A 7,526-nucleotide genomic window follows, 5' to 3' on the forward strand; every position below is an offset into this window, starting at 1 on the left:
CTAGCTCTAAAACTCTGATCTTATGCTTTTAATGCAAAGAACACAGAACGTGGATTTTCAAAACTGGGTTAAGATCTCAGCTTTGCTGCTTCTTAGTCTCGGACTTTGGACAAAGTACTTACTTGTTTGGGCCTCTATTTCTTCATCTATCAATTTAGAAAGTTAGACTAGATCAGGAGCTCTTAACCTGGAGTTGGGAACTTTTAAAAACCTATTTTGATAACTATTTCAATATAATTTTTCCTTTGTGATTTATGTATTTGTTTTATACATTTAAGAACATTATTCTAAGAAGGGATTCATTGGCTTCACCAGACTGTCACAGGGCTCCATGACACAAACGGGTTGAGTTCTTGGACTAGATTATCTCTAAGGTCCTTGAAAGAACCCAGATAAAAAGGATCATGGAGAGAACTGGAAAATGAAGAAATCACGAAGGAGAACTAAAAAAATATAGCCTGTAATATATCAAGATAACTTTCTCCCCCTCACCCCATCCTCCAGTCTTCTTGCTAATAATTTCCACTAAATTTTAGATTAGATACTGAAAGCCCTATGTGTTCAATGAAATACACTTGATTCATATTTCCAAGCAAGATGAGAAAGCTAGAAAAAAATGATTCATTTGTTACATCTGTCTAATCTTTTTTCACCTTCCCTGCCTTCCTATATATTCCCCTATTCTAATTGTAAGGAATCTTTGAGGGCCATTAGTGTTCAATCATTATGCTTTCTATTGAGTAAAAAAGGAGGCTCAGGATAAATGTTCTCACTCAATTTTTAATGATTCTCTCTCACCCAGGTTGTGCTGGTAAATGTTAAACAAATAACTCCCCTTCTTACTATCAGATTTTGTATCTGCAGCATCTAACATATATCAGATGATTAATATATTGCTATTCAATTAATCAATGAATGAATTGATACCACTAAAAGAGAATTTCTCCCAGAAAAGAGAAAAACTTGGGGTCTTCCATGCTATCATTATTAATTAACACATTTCTCAACCTCTCTTCCCTCACTATTCATCAGTACAACTAAATTTTACTGTAGCATGAATGAGTTTCAGGGTAAAAATATGTATACAAGAGGCAGAATGATACAGTATAAAGGATTCTAGATTTGATATGGGAAATCCTGAGTTGAAATATCAGCTCTGCTACTTAACTGTAACCTCTGCAAAATTGGCCAAATTTTTTCTTCTCTTTGGGTCTTAATTTTCTATACCTGTCAAATGAAGGGTTTGGACTAGACCTCTAAGGTCTTGTTCAGCTCAAAATCTATGATTCTAAGTAGCACTATGTATAAAGTGCTGCACCTGGATTCAGGAATATCTAAATTCAAATCTGGGTCAGTTACTAATATGACTCAAGGCAAGTCCCTGAGAAGGCTGTCTGTTTCAATTTTTTCATCTGTAAAATGGGGATCTCTCATAAATTGTTAAGAGGATCAAATGAGATAATATCTGTAAAGTATTTTGAAACCATAATACACTATTTAAATGTTATTCCTAAAGTGCTTTGTGGATTTTAAAATACCATATATATATGCTAATTATTTTTTTTATTCTTCAGTTGAAGTACTTCACATGTATAGTTCTTGTTATTCACTAAGCTTGGGTCTAAGTAGTGAACCATCTTTTTCAGAGATTCTGTGTTGTAATATGTATTTTGTCTAATCTCTTTCCTCCATAGTCCTGAACTTTGGTGTTAAATACTTCTGATTAGTCCATACAATGTGTCCCAGATTAATGTATTAAGTTTCTCTCCCTTTGGTCTTTGAAAGAGTGAAGTCTTCTCCTATAAAAAGCACTTACCTTGTGGCACCTTATCTAACACTACAACCTGAGTCTAAATAGCTGCTCCCAGGAAATGCTATTTTCTTTCTATATTTACTGTCTGACCTTTGACATAGTCTTTCTAGACATCTGTTAACTTTAGTTCCTCTTCATTTTCAATTAGCAGACATTCTAGGTTTTGCTGATTACTCTTTCCCCACCCCCTACCTACTCCCTTCTCTAAATAAGAACACTCCCATGTATTCTGATCAAAGGTCCTCTTCTTTTTCTGCCCCCATTTCTGTTGATCCGTCGTATTCCCCTTTCCTATGTTCCCATTAAGATTTTGCAATAATATGTCTCCTTGTTAAAGTTTATACTCTGCCTTCCCCAAGGAAGTTCCAGGAATTTTGATTTGATTTACAGTCTGAAGGAACTTCAGAAATCACCTGTTCCTTACAAATAAGGAAACTGACACCCATGGTGGTCTAAATGGCTTGAACAAGATCACACAGTTAGTATGTGGGCTCAAGTTCTGGTTCTGTCATTTAGCAGCAACATGTCTTCCTGAGCTTCTGTACTTTTGTCTGTAATATGGCCAAGGTAATACTTGTATGTTACCCATGTCTGGAATATGCTCCTTCTTCACCTCCACTCCTCATCACCTGGAATCCCAAACCACTCTAGTCTTAGCTCAAGTACCATCTTCCTAAAAGAGGTCTTTCCTAACATTCTCCAACCTTCCCAGCCTTGTACTTCTCCTTCCCCCTCAATTATTAGCACTTCTTCCTCTCTCACACCTAAATGATTTTGTTTATATGTATAGTGTATACACTATGTGTGTATGTATTTTTTTTTTTACTTATCTATGTACAAGTAGTTTCTTCCTTCTTTGAAGGCAGATATTTTCTTTCTTGTTTTTCTATCCCCTCTGCATTTCACTACCTAGCTCAAAAGATAATTGTGAAGAAACTATAAACTGACATACACAATATAAATTCAAGATAGCAAACTTGTATATTAAAGACAACTAACATTAGGGAAGCTCTAGAAGACAATGCAATAAATCCAAGAGATTCATGCTGAATAAAAAGAAACCTAACTTGTAAGACATCTTTTCTGTAACAAGTTGCTTGGTTCTGTTATTTCTGTCTTCCAAATGTTTCTTGCATCTGTTCCTGCCTTTCTTTGCACACCTGCCACCAGTTCAGATTTTATTACTATTCTGTTGAACTATTGAAATAATCTTCTAAATGGTGTTTCTGCTTCAGGCCTCTCTCTACTCCAGTTTACCAGACACAGGACTAATATTCTGTAAAGCACAACTCTGACTGTGTCATTTCCAGGTTCAAAATCTTTCAATTGCTTTCCATGATCTACAACATGAAGTTTGACATTGAAAACCCTTGATAGAAGGATTCCAACCTCAATGTGTTTCACATTTCAGCAAGACTAAATATTTTCTCATTTTCCAACCAGTGAAAGGTGGGATTGTATGGTAGGAAGAGCCACAGATTTGTAATTAGATGACTCTAATATTGGCCTCACCACTTACCCATTCATGACCTTGGGCATCAGTTTTCTCTATAAAAGAAGGGTGAGATTTCACCTTATGTTTAGTAAATTGGCAAAGATGATAAAAAAGACAAGCAAGCAATATTGCAGGGGCCAAAGGAAGACAAGCACTCAAAGACACTTCTGGCAGAACTACAAAGAATAAGAATACCTAGCATTTACACAGTGTTTTAAGTTTTATAAAGTGATCCTCACACTACTAGATCCTCACAACTCTGGAGGATTTGTGCTAGTATTTTCTACATTTTGCAGATAAAGAAACTAAGGCTGATGGAGGTTAAGTAACTTGGGAAGAGTCACAAAACTAATAATGTCTGAAACAGGATTTGAACTTTGAAGTTCTTCCTAACTTCATGTCCATTTCTCTATGCACTCTGCCACCTAGCTAAACTGGACTAGAGAAGGCAGTTTGAGGTTATGATAAAACTCTTTGAACCACATGAATTCTTCAAGGAAGCCAAAGGAAAAAAGAAAGGTTCTAAATACACCAAAATATTGATAGCAACTCTTTTTGTAGAAGCAAAGACTTAGAAACAAAGTAGGTTCCTGTTAAGTAGAGGGAAATAAAACAAATTTGTGCTTCATGAATGTAACGGAATAATACCATAGCCAAAATATATGAAAAATTTCAGAGAATTATCAGAAGATATACATGTGCAGATTTGGAATGGGATAATTAAAACCAATGTATAAAATATAGAAAAGTGAAAGGAAAGAACAAAAAATGGACACTGAAAGCTCTGCAATTATATTGAACCATCCTTGACCTGGAGAATGCACCTCCCTCTCCTCATTATGAAGTCTGGAAGTTATGGCTGTGGAATATTACATATAATATCAGACATAGGTGATGGTCAGACCAGTTTTGGTCAATTGCTTATTTTTCTCTTTTTTACTTTATTCTTTTCGATAAGGGCTGATTTACCTGGTGGGAGAGAAGGGAAGGGAGTGTAATCTTTAAGGAATTCTTTTGGCTCTAAATCTATAATACTCTGACCTTCCACTAGGAAAGGTCTCTCTCCACATCTCTATCAAAATTGTATCCACTGATCAAAGCCAAGTTCATATGTTAGCTCCTCTCTGAAGTTTTTCCATAACTGTATATGACCTGCTTTCCCCCCAAAGCCTATGTTTGTCTTCCTTCGTACTGTAGTTAGTTGTGTATCTATCTTATCTTGGGTACTGGACTTTAAGTTCCTTGAGTGAAGGGAATGTGCCTTTTTGATCTTTGTATCCATCGTGTGACCTAGAAAGAGGCCTTGTACATGGGTGGACACACAACAGTTTTTTTTGTCAAATTAAACCTGATCCATATCTGCTATGAGAAGAATCCTACCCTAAGTGTTGTGGAATCACAGACAAAAAAAATGATTCCTTCTTTCAGGGTCCTTGTGATGTAACTGAAGGAGCCAATATGTCTAAATGCAACACTCTCTCTTCTGTGTATTTTTGTGACATTGCTTTTTCTCATCTGATGTTACCTCCTTATAAAAAAATCATCTTATTATCTATTTTGCATCTATTTTGTGTGTATGTATATAACATATCTGTGTGTATATTATATACTTATATATCCTTGCTGTTTCTACTTTTGTCTATATCTTTATATATTTTTTATATGCTATATCCTTGTATATTTTGTGTTTATACCCCCTGGATCTATCGTTGGCACTTAATAAATGGCTTACTTCTTGTCTTACCTGTCTGATCACTCCTCTATCTTCTCTATTGGATCTGTATCATGGTCTCTAATTGTGAATATTCTCCAAAGGTGACACTCCTGCCCTTTTCCCTTTTTTCTCTCTCTATGCTCCATATTCTGTCATGGGATTATCTCTCTGCAGATTACTTTCAGCCTTAGTTTTTCCTGATATCTATTCCCACATTAGTAAGTGCCTACTGGATATTTCAAACTAGATGTCTTTGGGCTTCTCAAATTCACATAGCCAAAATAGGAGTCACAACCACCCTTACTAACATCTCTATGTTTGTTGAAGACACCACTATTTTTTCCAGTCTCCCAAGTGTATAACTTTAACATTATTCTTAACTTCTCACTCTCAGTCTACATATCTCACTTAATTGAAAAACATCTTGTTTTTTTCCAACTTATCTGCAAAGTTGACAAATTAAATCGGATAAATCCTTGCTATGAGAAAAATCCTATGCTACATGTGAGAGGTCATAGAAGAAAAGGAAGATGGTTTCTTCTTTTGCAGACCTTATGTTGCAACTGAAGGAGGCAATATGTCTAAATATAGTACTCTCTTTTCAATGTGTTTTTGTGACACTATTCTCTCCCAGCTGCTAATACTACCCCACAAGTACAAACTTAGTTGACTTTCTTATCACCTCTCATCTGAAATAATGCAAAAGCCTTTAATTAGTCCCTCTGTCTTATGTCTCTCCCTTTTCCATTTTATCCTTCAAATGGCTGCCAAAGTGATTTTCTAAAAGTTCCAGTCTGACCATGTCACTCATCTGTTCAATAAACTAGTAATTCTCTAATTTCTCTAGGTCCAATATAAATACATTTGTTTGGCATTTAAAGTTCTTCACAATCTTACCCAAACATATCTTTCTGACCTTATTATTCATTACTCACCTCCCAGTATTCTACAGTTAAGTCTACCTGGCTTAAATACTATTTCCATACATGGCACTCCATCTATTGTCTCCATGACTTTTCACTGATTGTCTTTTATGTCTAAGACTTTGCCTCTGAGAATCTTTGATCTCCTTTAAGACATGGTTCAAGCATCACCTTCTACATGAAGTTTTTGTTAATCCCAGATTGATATATATATATAGGCAAAAGAGGCCATTCTTTGCTCTATTTTTACCTAGCTTTAGTCACTGAATGGGTATTGCCTTAGTCAAACTGATTCCTGTTAAAGGCCAAGGTTTCCCATTACATCTAGGGCCATCTGTAGTCATTCGGATCTATATCTTGCCCCTGCACACAGATGTCTCTGGAGAAAAAAGTGAAGTTGTGAATTTTCACAGTCCATTCCTCACTTAAATCCAATTTATTTTCATGCTATGGAAATTGCTTCCTGATGCCATGGTTGTCTTTGAAAATGGAGGAAAAACAAATGCTAATCTGACTAACTCCTTAGTCCTCTTCTCAAAATTATCTTCTGTGTTTTCTTTATATATTTATTTACATATTTGTCTCCTCCAATAAAATGTAAACTCCTTGAGGGCAAGGGTTGTTTCATTTTTGTCTTTATATCTACAGTGCCTGGTACAATCCTGAGCATATAAAATACAGTTAATAAAACTTGTTTATTAACTGATACAAAATTAAAAAAAATTATTACAAAGTATGCTTTCAGCAAGGGCTAAATAACATTTTGCAAATGGTAGGGGTGTGTTGGAGTAAAAATAATGGAGAAGTCAGAAGGCAGCAGCAATAATCATAGAGATTTAATGAGAATATTTGGCATAAAAGCTGATCACCACAAAAAATGAGAAGCAGATAGAGACCGTAGAAAAACTTCTTGTGAGGATGGGTCACTAGTGACATACGAAACTACTTTTGGGGAGATTGGAAGAGCATGTAGGATGGGGGCCAGTTTAAGAAGGAACACATTTACTCTATGATTTTGGTCAGGGAAGGAGAGGAAGTACATCATCCAGTAGCTTCCTATCTGATAAGAGAGCACAATAAAGCGTCAGCAGTCTCTAGATTTCAGTACCCTGGGACAAAGTCCTGCTTGTTTTCTCCATGGTTGTGGTTCTGATTAGGGATGGATATCAGAAAGAAATGAGCTTTAAAAACTGTTTTGGAAGAGATGATAGAAATAGACTGAGTGAATATTCCAAGGGATGAGGAATGGGAGAATATATTCTTCAGTGCAGGGGAAATGTTGTGAGAAAGCCCTTAGGTCCAAAGAATCTAATGTAAGCTATTTAGACAGGAGAAAAATGTCTCCTATCACAGTGAAACTTTAAAAAAAATCAAACAGGAGCCCTAAAAGACATATGGGAAATCCTTTTAGATTCTTATGCCAGGTATCCACTGGATTCTGGGGAGGAATCTAGACTATTTAGCGTTGATGTTGATGCTTTGGGAAATTTCTGTTGTAGGGAGCAAAGAAGAGATTGAGTTTGAAAACTGTAGGATCCCACAATTGTTGTTTTAGAGTTTTCCTTTTCCTTCTCTTTCAAT

The sequence above is a fragment of the Sarcophilus harrisii genome, chromosome 4, assembly GCF_902635505.1.
Source record: "Sarcophilus harrisii chromosome 4, mSarHar1.11, whole genome shotgun sequence".
Taxonomy (NCBI): domain Eukaryota; kingdom Metazoa; phylum Chordata; class Mammalia; order Dasyuromorphia; family Dasyuridae; genus Sarcophilus; species Sarcophilus harrisii.